The sequence below is a fragment of the Moschus berezovskii genome, chromosome 4 (assembly GCF_049115385.1).
Source record: "Moschus berezovskii isolate FMDL1 chromosome 4, NW_MosBer_1.0, whole genome shotgun sequence".
NCBI lineage: Eukaryota > Metazoa > Chordata > Mammalia > Artiodactyla > Moschidae > Moschus > Moschus berezovskii.
The window spans coordinates 63,075,552-63,086,903 of record NC_142463.1 but is presented as its reverse complement, the minus strand read 5'-3'; the positions used below and the strand labels follow the sequence as shown (position 1 = coordinate 63,086,903).

General features: G+C 46.6%; 1 protein-coding gene across 1 annotated transcript in view; it reads left to right on the top strand.

The window, feature by feature from the left end:
- The first annotated feature begins 2,378 nt into the window (after positions 1-2,378).
- Positions 2,379-11,352, top strand: part of LPAR3 (lysophosphatidic acid receptor 3) — a 79,042-nt gene continuing 70,068 nt past the window's right edge. The window contains exon 1 of the mRNA XM_055402382.2: positions 2,379-2,722. The gene's annotated coding sequence lies outside the window, so the exon portion shown is untranslated. The remainder of the gene's footprint in view (positions 2,723-11,352) is intronic.

The following is an 11,352-nucleotide window of genomic DNA, read 5'->3' as shown; positions in this document are numbered from 1 at the left end:
TTCAGATACTTCCCAAAGGTAAGAGAGACAAATCCATGAGCCCCTGCCCTATACTTGGAGGTTTAAGCTGAGCTGGGGGCAGAGGAACAGGAGCCTCTTTTCATAAGTCCTGAGAGGAAGAAGTCCTTCCTGTGTCCCGTTTTGCTTCTCATCATGGCAGCTGGCTGGCCTGGTTTTAGTTTTGTTTGCTTATTTATTTATTTTGCAGCATTTATTCCCTGCCAAATAATTGCTGGCTGACACAAGTTCTCCAAGGTCATAATTGTTCTTCCAGCCATCACTATGTCATTCTATCAAGCCTTGTAGAATCCATCCCCTACACTGGCCTGCCTTTCCCCTCATAGAAACAATGTTATAAATCTTTGGGTCTCCAGGAACATAAACTAGACCAGTTTGTATACAGGAAGCTGATCAGCAAATGTTTGTTGAAAAAGTTTTGAATGATTTTCCAGCCAGTGATCTTTAAGGCAAAGTATATCCTCAGGCTTTGTGTTTACCATTTTTTGCTGTTAATTTTAACTTGGTTTTACTGATTTTAAAAAAAAAAAAATTTTTTTTTTTTGGCAGAGAAGTGAGACACTGTAGGCCCTACAAGGATTTACAGAATCTAATGGATAATCCCTCCAGAAAACTAGAATTTAGAGCCACATTTGTCTCTTTACTTGCCCTTTGCATCCTGTCTCCTTTTTCCTGTTCCCACCTATAGGTCAATAAACTAGCTGTTCTTCCTGCCCCATCCCCTCTGCATATTTTTCTTGCATCACTTCCTTGTCTTCTGCTCAGGTTTATTAAAAACCATCTAGTTAGAATGTCTTTTTCCTTTTGCAACACAGTTCACCATCTTTCCTTCTCCTTTCTCCCTTTTAAGGATTCATACATCAAAGGTAATCACATCTGGCTCTACAAGATCCCTGTTCCACCTTGCATTGCTCCAGTTCAGGGAGTTCCCAAGTTACAACATAATGAGTTGCCAAAATCCCTTTGCTAATAAGTTGTTTCGAACTTGGAACAAATTTCCCAGCAAAAAGAAGGTTCTGAGTGGTGTTTACAGTTCCCAGTCCAGCCTACAAGTTACTCACTCAACACACTACAGAGTTAATGAGTCAAGCATTTGGTAAGTGCTGGTGGTTGAGAATTTTTGTGTTTACCACATTGCCCTTCAGCACTGTTATTTGAGTTGAGCTGTTCACTCCCCAGCCTCATTCTCATATATATCATCTTCAAGAGTTTTGCTTGTTCTGGTAAACATGATCTTTAGCACTAACTGCAAATTGTATCTCTCTATATACAATTCATCTGTGAGACACCACAGTCATCTTCTGCACACCCAGAAGAAGCAACAATATTTTGGGCACATGTTGATGAAAGTATAACTCAATCTCTATGAAAGTTTGAAGCACACTAGGCTGTCATGGCCTACAGGATGAGATCCATTGCATAAAGAATAAAACATTATTATTTTCAGAGGGAGCAGAATTTCTTTAATAGTAAGAGGGAAGTTATCATCCAGATTGTTTCCTGGGATATGATTCCTGCTGCTGCTAAGTCGCTTCAGTCGTGTCCGACTCTGTGCAACCCCATAGACGGCAGCCGACCAGGCTCCGCCGTCCCTGGGATTCTCCAGGCAAGAACCCTGGAGTGGGTTGCCACTTGATTCCTAGTTAGCATATAAAAGGCCCCAATATCAGCACGGAATGATGAATGAAAGAATGGATGAATGAATGGCAAAGGGTTACCGGAAGACATCTCCGCTTCTGACTGGGTTTCCCAAGGCTCTGAAACACGAGGAGGAAGGACCTCACTTTACCGAATTTCCCTCCTGTGTGGTCACCGGGAAAACGCGACTCTCTGCACGTCTGTGCCCTTTTTGTTTTGCAGACTTCAGAGAGAACAAAGTCTTCATGACAAACATTGTTTTACTTTGCACCTTCCTTCTTTACCAAAGGTGGGTCAATGGAGGCTTTATATTTCAGCTTTGAGAAACAGTATCCAAGACTCTTGACCCCAAGAGGCCCAGAATTCTCTTACCAGAACTTTAAATACATTTTGTCCCCTGTTGCAATAAACAGGTGCCCAGAAAAGGCCCCAAGTCAAATGTCTGTGAACACCCTTGGCCTCTGGGGGCTGCCTGCTCTCTTAAAGGGCTTTGGGATTCAAGTTTTAGAGCAAGCGGCCAGCTGCCTCCCACGTGGGCTGTACTTTCCTGAAGCCACTTGAAAGGAATCTTTCCCCGCAGAATGAGGAGAGGTACAGGGGGACAGTGCTTTAATACAGGGCTCCAAGGTATGGCTCTGTAGGGCCTGTGGGTGCTAGGGGTCCTTCAATGAGTGCCATCTCCTCCTGGAGGCCGGTCGCACTCCTGAGGACCAGTCCCAGGCAGAAGGGCATCTGCAGAAGAGCCTCGAGCGCCAATCCGTGCCTCGCCGGTGGGGGGCGCTCTCCCATGGGAACAGTCGGGCCGGGCGGAGCGGGGAGAGGCGGAGCAGGGCGGGACGCGGACCCTCCGCCCCCTGGGCGCCGCCCCTCGCTCTGCCAAACTTTGGGTTCCCAGCGGGGCTCAGCGGCCACCGGAGAGGAGGCGCGCCGCCGCCCGCCCGCCCGCCGCGTCCTCCGCCGCTGCTAGCGCCCGGCCCCCGGTCGCCCGTCGCGCTCGGCCCCGAGGGCATGCGGCAGCAGCAGCGGTCCCGGGTCCCGGGCTCGGCGGCGCGGGCGAGCGTGAGCGGTGAGTGGGGCGCGGGGTTCGGGGAGGGTTCCCGGAGCTGCAGCCGGCCGGGCCGCGTGGGGAGGTCGGGCGCATCTCTGCCGGGCCCGGTCCGCGGCTCTTTTGGGTTGCCTGGCGTCCAGCCCGGACTCCAGACCTACTCCACGTACCTTGGACAGACCTGTTCGGGAGACGTGGAGCACATCTTGCCCTTTCCGCCTTCCTCTTTTTTCCCGCTAGGAGTAAAAAGCCGTCGGGCTGCAGAACCCGCGTTGCGTCCGTCCCTGCTGTGAGCTGGCGGGCTGGGCGCAGGGGAGCGGAGAGCCGGGCGCAGGTTCCGCTCTGCCTTTGCACACACAGGTGCTTCTTTTCTAAACTCGATTTTGCAGCCGTCGATGGTGAACTGAGGTTCTCCCGTAGAGCCCACAGGTATAACATTTTCCAGCCATCAACTCCTCCGGGGCTGGCGGTGTGTTAGTTAGGGAACAGTTCGAACCATGCGAGGTATCCCAAGATTTGGGAAATGGTTATTATGAATTCACTAGTAACTCTGTCAGGGGCTGTGCTTTGAGAGTAAGCGAAGGGCCTGGCGGTCCCCCTCACCACCCGCAGACAGGAGTGCTTTGTTCTGTAGCAGTGTTACTTTATTGCTTTCCTTCAACAAGTTACAACTGCCTAAAATTGCTTAGACATTTCTCAAGCAAGTACTTTGAGGAGTGACTGTGAATATTGGAAACAGTTTAGTTTTATTAAGGGAATCATTAAAACTGCCCCCAAAACATGTAGGTCATTTTAAAACGGTATTTTCCACGAAATGTTACTTATTACTGACACTGTGGTGCATTTAGGCCCCTCACTTCTTTGCTGCCCTGGGTATTACCTGGCCTTGGGATATTATTTTATAAGTTAAGAGCTGCTTTTAGCTTCTCGCGGTTCCTACTTTTGTAAGTCAGAGAATAAAGTAAATGCCAGTCACAGGCGATCCCTCTTCACCAATCGGTTATTATTTCATGCGCTGCGCAGCATGTCATCAATGCATGAACTTTTGTATTGCTAAGGAGAGTTATTGGGTTTTCCAGTGAACTACTTATCAGGGGTTGCTAACCCTGCTTCCAATGAGGAATTGCATCCCATTTTGTGTGTTCTGATCCAGTGAATTTTCCTTTCTTTGAACAGAAGTGATACAGTTAGAAACACACCACCTCTGCTCTATTAACACCATGCTTGTCCAAACAAAGTGGGCTGTTTTAAAAAAGACCAGCAAGCAACCCCTGCCAGTGAGGTTTCTACACTTGTGATAAGCTTCTGGAGGTGTCTCTTGTACCATGCGACTGTATGTACCATGTAGTGATATTCAGTCATCTGGACAGAACATATTTATTGTTGTGTCAGTATAAGTACCAAGTGCATGCATGTGTGTGTATGCATGCTCAGTCATGTCCGACTTTGCAGCTCCATGGACTGTTGCCTGCCAGGTTCCTCTGTCTGTCCATGGGATTCTCCAGGCAAGAATACTGGGGTGGGTTGCCATTCTTCTCCAGGAGTTCCTCCCAACCCAGGGATCAAACCCATGTCTCTTACGTCTCCTGCATTGGCAGGTGGGTTCTTTACCACCAATGCTACCTGGGAAGTCCATATAAGTACCAAGTACCTAGAAAAACAGATTATTTGAACACATTTTTCAGGTTTTCTGTTTTTGTCTTTAGAATTCAAAACTTTGTAGCTTTAACTCTAAGTAACACGTTTCTTTTCTAAATCTTACAAATGCATAAAGAGTAGTTACCAGCCTCTTTATCTTATTAGGTCAGGTCTAGTTAAATATCTAGGTTTCCCTGGTGACTCAGTGGTAGAGTCCATCTGCCAACACAGGAGACTTGGGTTTGACCCCTGGGTCAGGAAGAATCCCTGGAGAAGGAAATGGCAACCCACTCCAGTATTCTTGCCTGGGAAATCCTATGGACAGAGGAGCCTGGCAGGCTACAGTCCATGGGGTCACAAAGAGTTGAACATGACTTAGTGACTAAAGAACAATTTACGTGTCTGGATGATTTACAAGATGTTTAATTGAGCAGATCTACGTGTTTTCTACAAATGAAGACTAAAATGAAAACATTTCAAAATGGGATAATTTTTCATTTATGTTCATCAGAACCTATTTGAAAATCTACATGCTAATCCTCTCTCATTTTTCCAAAATTCATAAACACAGAGGAACCCCTGCACACATAGCACCATAGCCAGTTAGCAATCAAGGCACACACCCTCAAAGTGGCGCACCCATGCCCGAGGCTGGCTGCCTCTCCCCCAGGTTTTCATTTTGGAGCAGAAATCCACCATAATCTAAGCCTAGCGTCTGATTTCTTCGGGCTGTGGCTGGGGGAATCATTGTAACTCGAATGGGAATTACTATAACTCAAATTACCCATTAGCCATTCTCTGTGGAGTATACATTAGTTCAAAATGCTTTCTGTACTGTGATTATACCCAGCAGAGTGGTTAAGTCTGATTGCAAGGTTCTAAACGGCAGAGCCCAGACCCAGGGCGTTATTACTGCGGCGTAAAGAGAAGAGCTGGGCTTTGCAGTCAGACCAGCCTTTGTTCCAGGCCAGGCTTTGTGATTATGAATACTTCCCTTCACCTCTCTAATTTCCTTGTCTGTAAAAATGAAGATTATATCCACCTCCCAAGATGAAAAGAGAAAGCACTTAGTGGGGTCTCCATGTACAGGAAGTACTCCTTAAATGTTGGCTGCCCCCTTTCCCTCCTAGATAAACCCTAAAGTATTGACATTTCTATAAACATGGTGCAAATGTACATTGTACTGGTGAGAGTGCAAAGAGAGATTCCCAAGTGCTGGGTGACTTAGGGATGTTCTTCTCACTTTTCTTACTCATTTTCCTGCTTCCTCGCCATGGCCCTTTTGCTCTTCCGTCCATCATTTCTCCTGAAGGTACTGAGCTGTCCCCTCTCTGACCTTTGTCCCTCATCCTGGATTCTTTGTGTATGTGGAGGAGTCCCCTGGAACTTAGTCCTGCCGTGGCTGGGAAAGGTGGAGGTGAGGGGTGCAGAGATGAGTGAAAGCCCCAAGAGTTTGTGCCCTTATAGTGCTGGAGGCTGTTTGGTGTACAGGGGTCTGGGTTCTAATCCTAGCCACACTTGAGTGAACTCTTATGACCTTGAATAAATTGCATATCATCTTTGAATCAGTTTTCTCATTTGCACAATGGGGATAACAATTCTTTTTCTAGCTACCCGCATTGGTTGTGTTGGGTCCCATTAAATCAGGTATGCAGAAGAGCTTTGTGCCCAGCCGGGGTCACATAAATGTTGGAATTAAAGAGGCAGGGCCTCCAGATGTGGGGCAGACAGGCTGTAGGGGTGGGAGGATCTCCACATGGGTGTTGGATGTGCTGAGTGAACTTGCTGCCTCCTCAAGGAGGAAATCCTGCAAAGACTGAGAGATTGCTCCGTGGGAAATGTGAGAGGAAGAGAAATTTCAGGACCAAGATTACCTAACATTGTGTGATCGAAGGCGCAGGGCAAAGGTCCAAAGAAGTTTTTATTCTGCCTTAGAATTACCTGTGCTGTCTGCTCATCTCAGTTCTTAGTATACAGAAACAGAGTTAACTAACCAGCCAGTGAGTCAGAGCAGAGTGGTACTGGCGATCATCAGACATTAAATTGGGGTGCCTATCCTGTCCCTGGGCTTCCCAGGTAGCACTAGTGGTGAAGGACTGGCTGGCCAGTGAAGGATACAGAAGAGATGTGGGTTGATCCCTGGGTCAGGAAGATTGTCTGGAGCGGGGCATGGCAACCCACTCCAGTGTTCTTGCCTGGAGAATCCCATGGACAGAGGAACCTAGCGGGCTATAGTCCATGGGGTCGCAGAGTTGGACACTACTGAAGCAACTTAACACGCATGCACGAGCCGTCCTCACTGGCCTGTGCCTACTTGGTAACTTGAGTCTCTAAGGCTTACTCTGCAAAGCACTAAACTGACTCAAGGCCTTCCCCCTCCTACCCTGAAGAATTAAGCTTGTTATTTAATTCAGCCTGAAAGGTGTGTGTTGCTCTCTGTCTGACTTGCCTGGTGAGCCAGGAGAACAGAGCCCAGTGAAAGGAAAGTCTCACCTCCTGGATTGTACCCCCTCTTCCCTCTCCAGGCTGATGTCTTCATCCTTATTGCTCTTCATCTCCTGGCCTGGCCTCTGTGGCCCTGACCCCTAGCCTCTTGTCCCATCTGCCTACTGCCTTGAACTCCTCGCTTGCCTGTTCCCCTCCCTGCTCCCATGGACCTTGCCTCCCATCCTCAGATGTGAATTATTCATACAGCCAAGTCTGGGCCAGACTGAGTGTCACTCTGGAAAGCAACCTGCCCCACCCCTTCCTAATGATGTTAGTCAGCCCCTGAAATTACTCATCAGACTATCCTGTGTCTTTGTTGTTCCTAGATGTTTGGCTGGAGGACCTACTGGCCCTGGTTGATTCCAGCCTTGTACAGCCTGCTCTGGTATCATCAGGGTGGCTTGGCAGGTGGCAGGGGTGGGTTGGAGGGCATTTTATCTCCTCCATAAGTGCCACTAGTTTGCCCAAAGGCTCTCCAAACAAATATGCAATCTGAATAAAAGCAGTGTGCTTGCTTTGTAAATGCACCTTTAAGGCAAGTCCCTTGGTCTCCCCTTTGAGTCATGCTGCCTCCAAACCCCTCCTTTTCAGAAAGGCTTGAGCTGTCCCCAGATGGACTCAGAGCGTATAAATCAAGGGTGGGCAGTAGAGTCCGTCACAGGCGTTCACTTCCCAAAGAGAGCTAGAATCCAATGTCAAGGCTCAGAGCCCTTGAGAGTAACTAGTTATTGAAGATCAAAGCAAGGCATCGGGTATAGAACATCCCTGAATGATTTGCCTCCTGCCCTGGTTGATTTCTAATAGGTTGATCCTTTGAATGGGAGCCCTTTCCCTGAACTAAACTGTCGCATGGGTCTGGCAAGGAGAAAATAAGTATAATCTTTTTCTATATCCCCTTGGCATTAGGATTAGTCAGGGTTCTCAAAAGAATGGAACCAATGGGATAGCTATTTATAAGAGGGTGTTTGTTTTAAGAATTGACTTAGGGTCACGGAGGCTGAGAAGTCACACAGTCTTGCCATCTGCAAGCTGAAGAACCAGCAAAGCAGGTAGTGTAATTCAGTCTGAGTCTGAAGGCCTGGGAATAGGAGCTCTGATGTCTGAGGACAGGAGGAGATGTTATCCCAGCTCAGACAACAGGGAATATTGGCTCTTCTGCCTCCTTTTTGCTCTATGCATTGTCTCGGCAGACTGGATGATACTCAACCATGTTGCTTGAGGATCATCTTCTTTACTCAGTCGACAGATCCAGATGCTAATCTCTTCTAGAACCACCCTCACGGCACACTTGGATAATGACTTACCAGCTACCTGGGCATCCCTTAACCCAGTCCAGTTGCACATAACATTCATCTTTGCACCACCAAAGCAGGAAGTTGCCATTGTTACAACAGTACCATCCAGTCCACAAAGCCTATCCGTGTTTCATCAAGAGTCCCCCAGATGTCTCTTTTTTTCCTGCCTGATCTGGGATTCGTGTTAAGTTTGTCACGCTGTTTTCTAGCATAGTGCCCTTTCCTAAAGCCCTCGCAGTTATATGGGTCTTGCATACAGTAGATGACTCTCAGCCTGGGTCTGGCAGTCGTTTCTTCAGAACCAGACTTGAGCATATATTCTTGGCAGGATACTCTGCTCTTCTCAGCACATCACATCAGAAGGTACACAATGTCAGCCTATCCACCACTGGAATTTTGGCCCTAATCACCTGATTATGTTGGTGTCTGCCACATCTCCCCACCTTCAATTCACCATTTTTCCCTTTAAAACGTATTGGTGTTTGTGGAGAGGTGTTCTGAGGTTATGCTAATAGCCTGTTGCTCTTTAAACTTCTACCTAAAGCCTTATTGGGATTCCCTGATAGCTCAGTTGGTAAAGAATCCACGTGCAATGCAGGAGACCCTGGTTCGATCCCTGGGTTGGGAAGATCCACTGGAGAAGGAATAGGCTACCCACTCCAGTATTCTTGGGCTTCCCTTGTGGCTCAGCTGGTAAAGAATCAGCCTGCAATGTGGGAGACCTGGGTTCAATCCCTGGATTGGGAAGATCCACTGGAGAAGGGAAAGGCTACCTACTGCAGTATTCTGGCTTGGAGAATTCCATGGACTGTATAGTCCATGGGGTCAACGAACAGTCAGACATGACTTTTTATTCCCTGCTGACTTCTGCCTGAATCAGCTACCTCTCTGAAGGTTGCCAAATGGTGATTCTTTAGTTCCATCACTCCCTTCACATTTGTTAGTTGGCATTCTATTATAAGGAAGAACTTTCTTTCTCCTTCATGCCTTTATTCATTATATTAGGACGTATTCGTGTATTCCTTTTGAATACAATTTGTCGAGATCTCTTACTATCATTATTTATTTTGATGCTCAAATTGTTCTCAGTTTGACTAGTTGAGAGTCCTTCTGAACTGGCTCCTTTGTCCTTTTGTCATCCTTATCATTCACTGAGCATTTTAAAGTTTTCTGTCACCACAAGATATCCCAGGCTTATCTTGTACTTTCCCTGACCTGGTTAGTCATCCCTTTTGGCAGAGAATGGTATTTAGAAAACAAGATATGGAAGGTTGGTGTGCCCGTTGTTACTGGGGTATTGCTGCTTTAGATCTCTCAGAGGACAAAAGTAGGAAATATATGTATATATACATATACATTTATATATTGTCTACATAAGGCCATATGTTATAAAATCATGAGTTCATACTAAAGCCTCCAATTCTAATCCAACACCCAAGGATCCTTCTAGTCTTACCTGTTTATATATTTCTATATATCATCTCTGGCAGTTAAAAACTTGACTCCCATTACCTTCAGTATTTTTACTTATTTGTTCAAAGTAGCTCATCTCTCAGCCACAAAGGCCATCCTGCTTCCCCTGCGTCCACCTCTCTCCCCACTGCTGCCTGTCTTTGACTGCCAGCCCTGTTAGCTCAGGCATGTGTGCAGCTTTATTATCAGCCTTCAATCCCTCCAGCTCACTATGTGGTTCCCCAACTATAGCCCATTCTTCCTTGCAACTCCCCAGATTCCCTTTCATCATACTGCATTCTCAGCCACCTGCTGGCCCCTCAGTTCTGGGGAGGGAAGAAAAGAGAAGGCAGAGGAAGAGAGAAGATGGGAATGATAGAAAGCAAAAAGAGAAATAGTATATACGTTTTTAAAAGTTTTTCTATGGGTTGATACTAGGTCATCACTAGCCTTTCTTAGTTAAGTTCTAGTCTAACTTCTGTAGTCAGATAGTTGATGCCTGTGGCCTCGTTCAGCTGGTAGACTCTGTTGAGTTGATGGGGAAGGTAAAATGTGTTAGGAGAAATTGTTTCTTAAATTATATCATTCAGCATGATAGAAGTAAACTGGGTTGCTTGCTCTTCTGAGTATTCTCTGAAGCAGGCAAACTAACTAATCATTGCTATTTTCTATCTTGTATTTAGAGTTTTAGCCAGTCATTTTCATTTGATTATGGATTTTCCCCATAAACTCTTGTCAAAACTTCTTTTTATTGACATTTACCACAATCATATTACTCCTAGAATCACTACATGTTTGCAAAAGGCATTGGTGTCATTATGGAGAACAAATCTGTATATTTTATTTCTTGTGGGGTTAGGGGATTAACTACTGAAAAAAAAAGGGGCTCCAGTGGTCAGTGTGGTGAAAAGAGCCCTGGGCTTGAAGGATGAGAGCTGGTCAGAGTGAATCAGTGTCTCCTAGTTTTAGTTTTCTCCTCTGTGAGATGGAGAAAGCTATACTGCCCATCTCACCATGGGATCAACTGGAAAAGAGACATGAATTCACCTCAAAAACTGTTCATTGGTCTTTTGATGAATATATTTTGATGGGTTGCTCCAAGATCCAGGTAGAGTATTCTAGAGGAAGTGTAGTAAAATTATTAGAAGATTAAACATCGGGTTTAATTCCATCGGGTGAAGATTAAACACCCGACTGGCTAAACTCCATTTATACTTTTTCTCTGGGGCTGCATGTTTCCAACGGGTAGTGAGAAATACCAGTTAGTGGCCCTGGACAGGGTGGTAGAGGGGAGACGTCTTGAGTTGCAATGCCAGTGACCCACCCAGCCTGAGGGAGGGATTTGCTCCTTTGATCTTCCCTCCCTGGTAGTCTCTCTTGGGAGCCCCTGCCCCCACCTGTTGGGAACAGACTTGCCCTGTTGCTTTACTGGACTTGTCTGACTCCTCTGGCCCTGGAAGTGGATTGAGAACGTTACACTGGCTGTTTCATTCCCTTTGTCCCAATAACCCAGTAGCCTGACAAGTTAGTCTTGTCTCACTTTCATAACAGAGAAAATTGAGGCTCAAAGAGGTTAAGTAACTGTCCTCATGTGTGCGTGCTCAGTCGTGTCCAACTCTCTGTGACCCCATGGAATGCAGCTCACCAGGCTCCTCGGTCCATGGAATTTCCCAGGCAAGAATACTGGAGTGGGTTGCCATTCCTTCTGCAGGGGATCTTCCTGACCCAGGGGTGGAAACCCAGGTCTAGCACCACCTGGGAAGCCCAACGTCCTTCGGC